This window comes from Gracilinanus agilis, chromosome 2 (genome assembly GCF_016433145.1).
Source record: "Gracilinanus agilis isolate LMUSP501 chromosome 2, AgileGrace, whole genome shotgun sequence".
Classification (NCBI taxonomy): domain Eukaryota; kingdom Metazoa; phylum Chordata; class Mammalia; order Didelphimorphia; family Didelphidae; genus Gracilinanus; species Gracilinanus agilis.
Window position 1 is genome coordinate 61,771,541 of NC_058131.1, and position 14,445 is coordinate 61,785,985.

The window sequence follows — 14,445 nt, forward strand, 5'->3', positions numbered from 1 at the left end:
ACATGTTAGAAGAGCCTAGATCAAACAAGATCACTGTTAAGTACTTACATATAGAACTTACACTCTGGAACAGGTTCCAGGGTTCTGGGACCTATTCTGACTAAGGTAATAAAGTCTTGGAAATGAGAAATGATATTCTTATCATAGGAGATAAAACTATATAACTCCAGGGCAAGGTAGCATAGAACCTCCCCAAATAGAGTCAATCTACTCTGTGGATAGTGAATTCTGTTGTTGTTGTTGTTGTTCAGTTGTATCTAGGCATATACAATTTATTGTGACCCCTTCTGGGGTTTTCTTGGCAAAGATATGGGAGTGGTTTTGCCATCTCCTTTTTCCAGCTCATTTTGCAGATAAGGAAACTGAGGCAAATAGGGTAACTTGCACAGGGTCACAACAGTTAGCAAGTCAAAGGCCAAACTTGAACTCAGGTATTTCTAATTCCAGGCCCAGTGCTCTCTATCCACTGTACCACCTAATTGCTCTTAACTCTGATCTCCCTATTAAAGTTAGAAATATTTCCCTTATTTCTATCTGCACTTTCACCACAGAGGCAGCTCCAGACTAGCCTACTGTTTAGGGACCTTGGACAGTTCAACCTTCTTGGGCCTTTTGAGTTTCCTCATTTGTAAAGAGGGGAGATTGAAAAGTGGGGTAGATAATCTGAGGTCTTTTTCTAGACATGAACCCCACAATATTAGAAGTTACAAAAATATCCTTTGAACAAGGACCCCAATTTTGCTGCTATGTAGTAGAACAGAGGGAACAAGAAATCTTAGTTCACAATAACCTATTCGAGAGATTTCTAGACAAGACGGTTGCCAAACAAAAGAAGATATTCAGTTCCCACATACTTAGGAACCCCAGGAAAAACCAGAAATTTGTACCATTTGAATAATAAATAAGAAATCCAATGAGAACCTACAGTGACTTCTAACCCAGAACTACAAAAAAGTGAGACCAGAAGCTCACAACAATGAGAAAGCAGGTCACCAGTAAAGCTAATATTTCTCCTCCCATGTTTTGTGCTTCATTGTGGTATGATGGTGATCTTAAATTCTTAAAGGGTTATATCAATGCAAAGAAAGCTTTGACATGTCCTACCAAACTAGAAAGTACAGGGCCAGTAAGATTGTCTCTTCTAAAGAGAAGCCTAGCTAAATTCAGAAACTCAGCCTCAGATTAATCAGAGGTCAATGGATTTGTCTGCCACAGCAATTCTTGAAGATAATCAATTTAGTTATATATTACAACTCTTCTAAATCAGTGGAAGGAATATTCATACTAATGAAATCAGGGTTCTTTTAAATAATGAAATATTGTGATCTTCAGCTGTTTCTTCCATATCTCAAACTACATCTTTTCTCATAGATGAAATAATGATGCAAAATACTTTGTAGACCTTAAAGTTCTATATAAATGTTAGCTATTATGATGATGAAGATTCAAGAACCCAAGTAAAAACATTGAGGTACCAAAACACTACCTACCAAACTGGCCAATATGGCAGTAGAGGGAAGTGGGAGGGGGATGTGGCAAAATTGGGACACTAATGCATTGTTGGTGGAGTTCTGAACTGATCCAACCATTCTGGAGAGCAATTTGGAACTATACCCAAAGTGCTATAAAACTGCATACCCTTTGATCCAGTAATACCACTACTGGGTCTGTATCCCAAAGAGATAATAAAAAAAAGAAACAATCTATTTGTACAAAAATATTTATGGCTGCTCTTTTTGTAGTGACAAAGAAACGGAAATTGGAGGGATGTGTATCATTTGGGGAATGACTGAACAAATTGTGGTACATGTTGGTAATGGAAAACTATTGTGCTATAAGAAATGATAAGCAAGATGATTTCAGAAAAAGCTGGAAAGAACTGCAGGAACTGATGCAGAGTGAAATAAACACAACTGGGAGAACACTACACAATAACAGCAATACTGGACAATGATTATCTGTGAAAACTTGGCTACTCTCAGCAATGCAATGATCTGGGACAATCCTGAAAATCTTATGACAGAGAATGCTATCCACCTGCAGAGTCATCTTTCAAATCAGTGTATTTTTGGTTTGATTTCAGGTTTTTGTTATGTATGACTTTGCTCTTACAACAATAACCAATATGGAAGTGTGTTTTACATGATAATAAAAAAATGAAGGAAAAAAAAAAGAACCCAAGTGGAAAAACTCCTTAAGAGGTAGAATCTCTCCTAAGTAAATGAGATTACCCACATTTCTCTCTTTTGGAATCACTGTTTCTCGAAAACTTGGTAATAAAGGGGCTGTACCAAGTATTATCTCAATGACGTCTGAACTGACATAAGCCAGCTTAAACAGATAACGTGAATAAGATTCCTGGAAGGAAAATAATGTCAAATAAATCTCTTCTCAACCCTTTCAAACAGAATAGTTCCCTCCAAGATAGAGGGCAGGGAGAGAGAGAAAGAAGACAGACAAAAAGAAAAAAAATCATAACTTTCAAGTCTCTTGTGAAAAAAAAATAGAAATACCAAGATTATAAGCCAAGAACTTATATTCACCTCTTGGTTCCCAATTTAAAGAACATCAATTTCAGATTCCATGGAGCCTGGGATCTGCCGAATGAAGATGATTCTGAGAAATAAGAAAACATTCAGTTCTAACCATAGTTATGTCCCTAAATTCATTGTCAGAAGAAAGCAAGTTCTAACCCATTAGAATGTAGTTAGTTCAGTAACAAAACTGGAGAGAGAAACCAAGAAACTCAAAGCAACCTGGACAAAGTATTACAGCAGCAAACCTGTTCTATAGTGTTCACGTTTCAATTCAATTACATTCACCTCAACAAATATTTACTAACTACTATTAGTAGTACCAAGAGAGAGTCAAAAGATAAATAAGAGAATCATAGAATTATAAAATTATAACTGATAAGTATCTTAAAGAACCTTAAGGTACCTTAAAGGTATCTTAAAGAGGATAATAGCACCTACCTCACAAAGTTGTTGTGAGGATCTAATAAAATAGAATCTGTAACGCACTTAGCACTATGTCTGACACAGAGTAAGTGCTTTAAAAATGTTATATTATTTACCATTATTATGTGCAATAGGCAGTCAGAGATGTGAGACTAGAGGTGAAAAGAGAGAAAAAGACTGGGCAAATAGATCTGAGAATCATTTGCATAGCAGTGATAATCAAATCCATGGGAGCTGATGAAATCATTAAACAAGTAGTATAGAAGGAAAAATAAGAGGGCTTGGGGCAAAGTCTTAAGGGACACCCAAGATTAGCAGATATGACCTGGATAAAAAGCCAGAAGACTGAGAAAGAGTAACAGGAACAGGTAGGAAGTAAATCAAAGAGGTAGTGTTACAAAAACCTAGAGACTGAGTCTTTCTCTTGCTGTTTGGTTTTTTAACTTAACTGAATCAACAAACATTTATTACTTTCTATATATGTGCCCAGCATTGTACTAAGTGCAAAAGAAAACATTATAGTTATTGGATATATTATTAAGTTCTGCTTTCTTTACTTCCTCCGTTTCTCTGAATTTGTTTATTGCTTCTTACAGCACATTAATATTCTATTACATTTACAGATGACAGGGTTTTTCAGTCATTCCCCAATCAATGGGCACCCTCTTTGTTTCCAGTATTTTGTTACCAAAAAGACTGCTACTGTGAAAAGTCTGGCATATGCGGGAACTTCCTGTCATTGACCACTTTGGGGTATATGTCTAATATTGGGGGGAAGGGGTCACCATCCCCTCTTGCATTCTGGCTTCTAAGGCCATCACCACTACTCTACTTGTCAAGGGTGAAAAACCTAAGCATCAAGTTTCATGGGTCTTTCCCTGTCTTTAGAGTTGAGTATCTGGGTGGTTATCTATGACTGTCCAAATGCTAAACCTAAGTCTTCTCTCTGTGCTCATTCTCCTTGACTTCTCTACATTTCACATTATTCTGCATTCCTTCTTTCTAATGCTCTCTCTTCCTTTGACATGCAACATTAAATATCTTACCTCCTTCTTTATTTATGTTATGACACCAACTATCCCACTGTTCATGCTTACAGTGCAATAATATTACACAATGGGAGATACATAAGGGTTCCAGATTACCATGGGTGGGTACATATGTACACATGCCCTCTCAAATTAGCCAAGACAAAAAGTCTGTGTCAAGTGAAAACTGCCTGGGAGAGCCTTCTACTTGATTAATGGAACTGGTCTGGCCACCATAGCTTCAGTGGGAGGCCATGAACTTATTTCACCCTTTCCTTTCAATGCAATGGTCTTCATAGAAAGGTTTTGGTTCTGACACAGGTACATAATCCTAAATTTGAAGTCTAGATCTACAGAAAAATACTCTGAAGCATTGAATTTGGACATAGATTGCCTATGGGAGAGATAGCCAAATAACCAAAAAATATTATCTCCCTCACCCTAAAGTCAGGGTTAGAAATGATCCCATTGGGAAAGGGGGGGAACCCCTATTAAAAGGGACTGTAATTGGTAACAATTGGTATCAAGAAAGTTACATGGTTTTCAAAAGTCAATGAATCCCTACTCTGGGCTGAATATGGTCCTTCACCTTTGAATAATACTAGTCACTTAAGGAGCTGCTGATGCCAACAAGTATGCTTGCATGAAAAAGTAACTGACTGCCATGGAAAGAATATTGGATATAGAGACAATGGATAAAGGTTTATCCCAGCTGGATTTACTACTTTAAAAACCAGTGTGACCCTGGCCAAGTCATCTCCCATTGAACTAGACGATCTCTAAGGTCTCTTCCAGCTCTAAATCCTTTAAGAGCAAGCCCACCCCAAGCAGAAGAAGAGAAGTGAACTAGCTGCAAAGTAGTAGAACGAAAAAGGGCAGCAAGGTAGCTCGGTGAGTTTGAGAGCCAGGTCTAAAGACTGGAAGTCCTGGGTCAAAATGTGGCCTCAGACTCATACTACCTGTGTGACCTTAGGCTTAACCCCCATTTCCTAGTCTTACTGCTCTTCTGCCTTGGAAGGGATACACAGTATTGATTCTAAGACCGATGAGAGTTTTCAAAGAAAAAAAAAATGGTGAAGGCTGGAGAGAGAAAGTTTGGTCAAGTCTGGGAAATGAGGGGGGGGGGGGGGATGACTTTTGGATTACCAAGAAAGGAGTTAAAAGGAAAGGAAGTGCGAGATTGAGTAAACCCACTAGAGTGCAGAGTGGCTGCAGCCGTTCCCCCATGCCTTGGTCTGCCTAGAGCTGGAAGGGACCTTGGGAAATGTCTAATTCCGCCCCGTCATTTTACAGATGAGGAAACTGAGGCCAGAGAAGGGAGTGAGTAGAGTGGGGAAACCTGCACTCTAGTAGCCCGACCCCCACCCTTTGTGTGCTCCAAGAGTGGGAGAGGCGGCAAGTCCCCCCACCGCCCCAGGAGCTGTGCAAACTGAACCCAGAACGACAGGTGGAGGAGGGGGATGGCGAAGACCTCGCCCGCCGGCCTGCGGCCCGAAATGACGAAGGCTTCATAAGGAAGGCCAGGAGAAGAAGGCCTCTGGCTCCGGGGCGCGGCGGCCAGGGTCCCTGGGCTCTGTGGACAGCCGGGGCCGACCCCCGCGAAGCGAGGCTAAGCCCAGCCCGCTACGGCCCGCCCCTCCACCCTGCCTCGATCGGGCTAGAGTGGTAGGGCCCGGGCGCTGAACCCTCGGACCGCCCGGGTGCAGGCTTTCTCGGGGCAGTCGGCCGGGCGGGGCCGCGCTCACCTCAAACCCCACACAGCCTCCTCCACTCTTCGGCTTCCGCGGAGGATCCCGCCGCCGCCATCCTCTCGCGTCAGCGTCATTGCGTCATTATAGCGCGCCCGACGTCAAAACAGACCCACGGCGCCTACACTAGGCGACCTGGGGGTCGGACCTTACTCTCCAATGGGAGAACTGGCTGCCAATCAACGCCATGAGGCGCTCCCGCTCTGGATGCGCTTGTCAATCATTTCAATAGGCCTTGTAATAGGCTAACAGGTGAGGCCGAGGCTATAAAAGCTCTAGATGGTCGCGGACGAGCATTGTTGTTTTGAAGAGGATTTGGTGAATTCTTTGTTCATTTCGTGAGAAGCGGGCAGGATCTGAACCACCATCTTACAAAATAAATGGAAATAAGGGATAGGGCACTGATAACTAAGGGGCAGTTGGCTTTTTCCCAGTCTTCATTCTTCTTGACCTTTGACATTGTTGATCACCCTTTTTTCTCTAGATCTTTCCGGACATCCCCTCCTCCTTGTTCTCCTCCTACCTCTCTGACTACTCCTCTGTGTCCCTTGCTGTATCCTCTTCCAGATTATGCCCTTCTAACATAGGGTTCTGTCCTGAGTCTTCTTCTGTACTATATCACCTGGTGATCTTATCAGCTCTGATGGATTTAATTACCATTTCTAGGCTGATAATTCTCAAATCTACTTTTCTTGCCCAATCTCTGCTGACCTCTAATTTTACATCTCCAACTGCTTTTCAGAGAACTCAAATTAGATGTCCTATAGACTTTTTTTTTTAACCCTTACCTTCCTTCTTAGAATCAATTCTGAGTCTTAGTTCCAAGCAGAAGAATGATAAAGACAGGTAATAGGAATTGTGACTTACCCAGGACCATACAGCTTTTGAGGCTACATTTGAACCCAGGACCTACTGCCTTCAGGTCTGGCTCTCAATCTACTGAGCCACCTAGTTGCCCCACAGTAAACTTCTTAAACTAAATATGTTCAAAACAAAACTCATTGTCTTTCCCCCTAAACCCTCCCTATTGCACACATGTTACTGAAGAGAATACCACCATCCTTCCGGTCCCTCAGGATGGAAATCAAGGTATCATCTTGGTTTCCTCACTCTCACTCTCACTCACACCCCAAATGCAAGGCCTGTCTTCTTTAAAGCAGCTGTCAAACATGCCCTCTTCTCTCCTCTGATGCTGCCACAACTCTAGGGCAGACCCTTCTCACCTCACAATTGGATTATTCCAATAACTGCTGGTGGGACCTGCCTGCTTCAAGTCTCTCCTCTTTCCAGTCTATCCTCCATTCAGCTACCAGAGTGATTTCCCTAAAATGCAAGTCTGACCATATCAGCCCCCCCCCCTCCACCTCAATAAATCATAGTAGCTTCCTATTCCATCCAGGAGATCTAAATACAAAATGGTCTGGTTGGCATTCATTCAAATTCCTTCAAAACCTGGCTCCCTCCCTTTAGTCTTTTTTCTTTTAGCCCTTACCTTCTGCTTTAGAATACCAAATTAGGTATCAATTACAAGGTAAGGGTTAGGCAATTGAGGTTAAATGATTTCCTCAGGCTCACACAACCAGGAATTGTCTGAGTTCAGATTTGAACCCAGTACCTCTCCTCTCTAGATTTGACTCTCTCACCACTGAGCCCCCTCACTTTCCTGTCTAATAGCCTTCTTAATTGGACTCCCTGCCTCATCTCTCACAATTCCAATTCCTCCTCCATTTAGTTGCCAAAATTATTTTCCTAAAATGTGGGTCTGACCTTGCTACGCTTCTTAAACTCCAGGGGTTCCCTATTACTCCTAAGACCAAATAAAAAATCCTCCTTTTGATATTTAAAGTCCTTTAAAACCTAGTTCCTTCCTACTTTTCTAACCTTATTTTGCTACCCCCCCTTTCTATAACCTAAGATGCAGTTATGTTGGCCTACTTGCTAGGTTCTACACACAGCAATCTATCTCCTACTCTCCTCACTGACTTCCCCTATGCCTAGAATGTTCCTCATCTCCACCTGACTGTCCTGGTTTTTTTCAAGACTCACCAAATCTCACCTTCTATAGAAGCTGATACTTTAAAGCACATCAAGTACTTTCCTTCTTGAAATTACCTTCCTTTTATATATTGTATCATTGTCTATATACATAGTTCCTTCACATATTGGCTTGACTGAATTATAATGTGAAGGCAGGAACATTGTTTATATTTGCTTTTCTTTATATCCTTATCACTTCCTTAGAGTTATAAATCTAGGAAGCACTTGAATGCTGGTTGACTGACTGGTACCCTCATCAGAAATAATTGGAAACATGTAAAACCCAGTGGAATTGTACATCAGCTACGGGAGCGTGGGGGAATTTGGGGGAGAGGGAAAGAACATGAAATATGTAAGTATGGGAAAATATTCAAAATAAAAAAATTAAATTAATATAAAATAAAAGAAAGAAAGAAAATTGGAAATAAAGTGGATTTGGAGGTAAAAAAAAATATTTTAGTCCAATTTTGGACACATTGAGTTTAAGCTCCCTGTGGAACATCCAGTAGGAAATGCCCATTGAGTAGGTGGTGCTGTGGGAATAGTGAAACTTAGTAGGGAAAGAATAGGGCTGGATGTACAGGGTGACCTCCCCTTCTTCTCCACCCAAATTTGCAGTTTTAGGCTATTAAAGCTTAAAACTGCTCTTAGACTTTTGGGACACCTTGCATAATAGATTTGGGAGTCAATTCAAGGAGAGATCATTAAATCCATAGGAGCTGATGAAGTCACCAAGTAAGAGAGTATAGAAATAAAGACCTCAGAACTCAGACTTGAGGAACACCTCTAGTTTTATCTATCTAGAGGTGTGATATGGATATGTTCCAGAAAAGAATACTAAGAAGAAGACAGGAGAACCAAATCTCTAGAAGGAAAGATATATTCAACAGTGAGATTTGAAAGGATGAGAATTGGAGAAAAGTCATTTGATTTAGCAATTAATGTATTGTTGATAACTTTATTTGAATGGTGACGTTAAAGTTTAATATCTACAGGTTTAACAACAAGCCAATCTGGCTTTAGCTATACCTCAGAGGACCTGAGTTGTTCTTATGAGCTGATAAAATCCTCAAGGAGCAGACTGAGTAGCCTTCCTTAAAGGCTTTCTTCTTACCATAGGCTGGGAACATTCAGCTGAGCACAGCTGGTCATTCCAGAAGGCTTGCTTGGTTCTCCTTAAAACCTTGAGAAAGGAAGGTAGCTAGCTAGGTAGCTCAATGGATTTAGAGCCAGGGCTAGAGATGTGATGTCCTCAGTTCAAATCTGAGCTCAGATACTTCCTACCTGTGTGACCCTAGGAAAGTTGCTTAATCCCCAATGTCCAGCCTTTACTGCTCTTTTGCCTTGGAAGCAATTCACTGTATTGATTCTATGATGAAAAGTAAGGATTAAAAACAACTCCAATAATGACCTTGAGAAGGAAGATTCCTTTGATTGAAGACCAAGATAGTAGTTTCTCCCATCTGCCACTGACTAGCTTTGTCACTTTGGGCAAATCCCTTCTCTATTCCGGACCTCAATTCCTTCCCCTACACTGGATTATGTGGCCTCTAAATTGTGTGTATGTGGGGGGAGGGGAATACTTATCCTTTTTTGTATTATGGACCTTTGGCAATCAACAGCAAAGCCCATGGACTCCTCAGCAGAGTTGGGTTTTTTTTTAAACCTTTACCTTTTGTCTTAGAATTAATATTATATAGTGGTTCCAAAGCAGAAGAGTGGTAAGGGCTAGGCAATGAGGGTTAAGCCCAGGATTACACAGCTAGGAAGTATCAGAGATAATTTGATCCCAGGACTTTCTGTTTCTGACCCTAGCTCTCAATCCACTGAACCACCTAGTTGCCCCTAGTATGATGGTTTTTAAATGCTTTAAATTCATGAAAGGGCAGCTAAGTGACTCAGTGGATAGAAAACCAGGTATAGAAAGGTCCTGGGCTCAAATGTGGCCTAGTTGTGTGACCCTGGGCAAGTCCCATTTGCCTAGTCCTTGCCTTTCTGTCTTAAAGTTGTTACTAAGACAGAAAGCAAGTGTTTTTGAAAAAGAATATACATTCTAGTAGAGAAAACAAATATGAATATCATTAAGTTCACACAAGATAGATGGAATTGATGAGGGTGATCTAAAAGGGGAAGGCATGAGTAGCTTTGTAGGGCCAAGGAAAAGCCTCCTTCAGAAGGTAGGATTTGAGCTGAGCCTTGAAGGAAGCCAGGGAAAGAGAGGTGGAAGTGAGGGGGCAGAACATTCCAGGTATGGGGATACAACCAGTTCAACAGCTATTATTCTTGTTTTCCAGATGAAAAAGCTAAAATTCAGAGATGACTTTGTACCATCCCCATAGTCACATCGGTAGGGCATCAGTGTTTGAATTAATATCCTTCCCTCTTTCCAATATGTCATCCTGCCCTCTTAATTAATGGACCATACATGGAAAGCTTTGTAACTACCTTCTCCTCTCTTTCTCTTAAGGTACTTCTAAGGATTAGGGGATAAAAATCAAATCAAAGAGACTATGTATATAAAGCGCTTTAGGAATTAAATAACACTATATAAATGACAACTATTTATCATCAGTAGAGGAAGAAATCTAAAATAATCTAAAATAATAATACTACTACATATGTATGTGTATACATATATATAATATAACACTATAATACAAAAGTGTGCCTTTTATAGGAAGACACTTCCCAACCCTGGCTAAAAAGCTTGGGGAAGTAAGAGGTAATTCCATTCACTACCAGGGCTTAGCTCCTCCTTTAGTGGGAAGCTGCCTCCCTGATCACTCTCCATTCTTCTAATGCCTTGCTGATGCTCTGAAGGCGCCAGAGGATGAGGGAGCTAGTTGCCAAGGCTGAGTCCCTAAGGAAAGGGAGCGATTTCTAGTCCTCTCTTCCACCCCTTCTCTTTATTCCTAGGCCCCAGCTTTGTCCCTGGGAAGGAAAGGGATAATGCCCACAAAGCACTTAATCTCCTGGCCAGAAAGCAGTAGAGAGCAAATTAGGCTTCACTCCAGTTTATCCCCTGCAATAGGGAAAAGCTGGAAAGGAGCCATCTAAGGGATTTAGGAAGCAAAGTTGGGAAGGGAAAGTAGGTCACTGGAGTTTTGAAACCACTAGCAGCTGAATGAGGAGGCTCCCCCACTTCTATCCTAGACAAGATTCCCTAGGGGCTCTGTGGGTAGCTTAGGGAGGACCTACCCCGGATGGCCGGAAAAGGATTTCTGTCTAGTAATTACAGCAACATCCTGGGATGATTTAATAGCTGTTGTAATAGCTCTTCAAAGTTTATAAGACACTTTACATCCATTATCTCATTTGTTTCTCACAACAGCTCTCTGAAGAAGACATGGCAAGTATTGTAATCTTCCCATATTGTAAATGAGGGCCCAAGAAGGTGGAATTCAAATGTAGAGACTCTCTTGATGTCAGAGTCCTACATGAAAGAAGTATTCAGGGTGGAGCCTCCCCTTCATAGCTCCTCTTCTCAATCCAAACCAATCTATTCACCTTGTCTCCTTGCCTTCAGAGCATAGGATACAGAACTATGTGGACAGCAATTAGAAGGCACGTTGGCATTGACACATCAACATGATTGTTTTTGATTGAAGAAGTCTCCAGGGAAGTACTACAGGGATCTGTCTTTGGTTTCTGGACTATTTAACATTTTTAGCAGTGACTTAGTCAAGAAAGAACAATAGCATATTCATCAAATGTATAGGTGACGATGGGAGTTAGGTGGCTCAGTGGATTGAGAGCCAGGCTTAGAAACAGGAGATCTTAAGTTCAAATCTCACCTCAGACACTTCCTAGGGTCACTTTAAACACTTTAAATGACACAAAATTGGAAGGATTGCTAGCTGACACACTGATCAACAGGCCTCCAAAAAGATCTTGACCAGTGTAAAAGAGAGAAAGACAGACAGGTGAAAGCTTCGCAAAGGTCTGGTGCACGACTTTGCAGAAGAGGGCTGGCATACACAGGGAATGAAAAGGAGAAGATTCTAGGGTGTGAGGACTGGATAAAAAGAGACTCACAGAAACAGTTGTGGGGAGTGTTCCTGTCACTTCAAGCAGTCGAGGAGAGCACTTCCTGCTGTTGGTTCCTATCCTTGGAAACCATTTGGTTCCTGTTTTCTGTGATTCAGCCACCCAGCCATCGAGTGAGATACTATCCATCTTTCTTCACTATAGTCCTACATAGAGTTCCTGAGATCCTGTGCCAACTGAGAAGAATCTTATCAGAGCCCAGCTGATCTGCCAGAGCCAACTTGGCTTAAGCCAAGGGGGGTGGATTCCCCAGTGTACCCTATCTGGTACTGATAGACTAATTCTCCAAAATAATATTTTGATGACTAGTTTAGATAGTGGGGTCTAATTAGACAGAGAGAATAAATTAAGGAGCTTCAAGATCCAGAAGAGAACTCCGTGAGGAGTTGGTAGATTTTGGGAGGAGATTAGAGAGGAAGATTAGAGTCACTCTTCCCTCTGGTCCTCTATCCTTCCTGAGTTTACAAATAATCCAGATTACTGTTTATATCAACAAAAGAAGCAGTCAGATTGCATTGAACAACCTGCAGGTGAGGCCTACCATCTGGGCCTACAGCCTGTTAACACCTACCACCAGGTTCAGCACTGATCTTGGGTTTGAGTCACCTATCTCAGGGTTGACTTACCTATTTCACCAGGCTAGAACAACGAGGTGAGTCAAACAGGATGAAATTTGAAATGGATAAATACAAAGCTTTATACTTGGATACAAAAAAAAATCAACTTTACCAGCATGAGGTAAAACAGAGTTGGCAGTTCTGGGGTTTAAGGGGACTGCCAGCTCAATACTCATCAGCAGTGTGATGTGGCAGCCAAAAAAACTCCCTTAGTTTTGAGACTGCTTTAAGAGGAACATAGTTTCCAGGAACAGAGAACTGTCCGACTTTACTCTGCCATTTTTAGACTTCATCAGGAATATGGTGTTTGGTGAGGAGTGTATAAAGTTTAAGGGTGCTGGTAAGCTGGAGCGTATCCAGAGGTAATTAGAATGGGGAAGGGCCTTGAGTCCATGTTGTATGAGGATTGATTAAAAGAACTGGGTTAACTAGGTGGCTCAGTGGATTGAGAGCCATGCCCAGAGATGGCCTCAGACACTTCCTAGCTGGGTGACTCTGGACAAGGAATTTAATTCCCATTGCCTAGCCCTTCCTGTTCTTCTGCCTTGGAACCAACACACAGTATTGATTGTAAGATGGAAGATAAAGGTATTAAAAAAAAAAAAAGAACTGAGCATGTCTGGCCTGGAAAAGGAAAAATTCAAGAGGAACATGATAGCTGTCCTCAAGTATTTGAAGGGCTTTCAGATGGAGAAGAGGAATTAGACTTGTTCTGTTTGGCCACAGGCCAGAGCCAATAGCAATGGGTGGAAGTTGCAAAGGGACAAATTTAGACTAGAAAACCTTCCTGACAATTGCATTTGTTCAGTCATTTTCAGTGGTATCTGACTCTTCACAACTCCATTTGGGATTTTTCTGACAGATACTGCAGTGGTTTGCCATTTCCTTCTCTAGATAATTTTACAAATGAGGAAACTGAGACAACCTGGTTAAATGAATTGCCAGGGTCATACAACTACTAAGTGTCTTAGGTCATATTTGAATTCAGGAAGAAAATTCTTCCTGACTCCAGACCTGTCACTTTATCCACTGTACCACACAGCTACATACAGCTATGCCATGCTACTTTTGGATAACTCTAATGGTAATTCCTGACAAGTACAGCTAATCAAAGGTAGAATGGGCTAACTAAAGAGGTGGTGGGTTCCACCCCTCCTTGAAATTTTTAAGATAGAGTTTGGATGATGAATAGTGGGATTGTTTTAATGAAGATTTCTTTCATGTATGAATTTGGCTGAGTCAGTGATCGGTCTCCAAGAAGAGGCAGGGTAAATTGCCATGACCTCCTGGGAGGCCAAAATATGACTCCAAAAGGTAGGTGATCATCCTACTGGAGGGTGGGAAAATAGGTCCCCTTTGATAGACAGTCAATTGATGGACTACACCCTCTCATACTTATCTCCTGCCCTCATATCCTGGCTCTTTGTTTTGTTTTTGTTTTTTTAAACTCTTAACTTCTGTGTATTGGCTCCAAGGCGGAAAAGTGGTAAGGGTAGGCAATGGGGGTCAAGTGACTTGCCCAGGATCACACAGCTGGGAAGTGTCTGAGACCGGATTTGAACCTAGGACCTCCTGTCTCTAGGCCTGACTCTCAATCCACTGAGCTACCCAGCTGCCCCTATATCCTGGCTCTTTGGCAGGTGTCTTCGGAGGATGGGCTCTGCATACCTGTGTTCCAAGGCAGTGACCTTATCCACCTTTTCATTTTAAAGGTGGGACAGAATAAATTGCAAAGGGGTGAATAGGCATGACTGGGTTGTGGTCTATGGCCAGAAGTCTTATTATATTATCTTTTCCCAAAAACCCGCCCCTCTCCTGAATATCCCTAAATTGAAAACCCCACCATCCTTACATACAATCCAGTCATCTAGGTTTGGAACTCAACTCCCCCCTTTCACTCACTTCACTTTTTGAAGCAGTTTTCAAATCTTGCCATTTTTACCTCCATACCTTCTCTCATATCTCTCCCCTTTTCTCCACTCTCACAATCACTACTTTAGTTCAGGCC

General features: G+C 41.6%; 1 protein-coding gene across 1 annotated transcript in view; it reads right to left on the reverse strand.

Annotated features, from left to right (window-relative positions):
* PSKH1 (protein serine kinase H1) overlaps positions 1 to 5,807 on the reverse strand; it is a 63,783-nt gene extending 57,976 nt beyond the window's left edge. The window contains exons 1-2 of the mRNA XM_044663212.1: positions 5,734 to 5,807; positions 2,544 to 2,616 (exon numbers count right to left, since the gene is read on the reverse strand). The gene's annotated coding sequence lies outside the window, so the exon portion shown is untranslated. The remainder of the gene's footprint in view (positions 1 to 2,543; positions 2,617 to 5,733) is intronic.
* Positions 5,808 to 14,445: the final 8,638 nt, after the last annotated feature.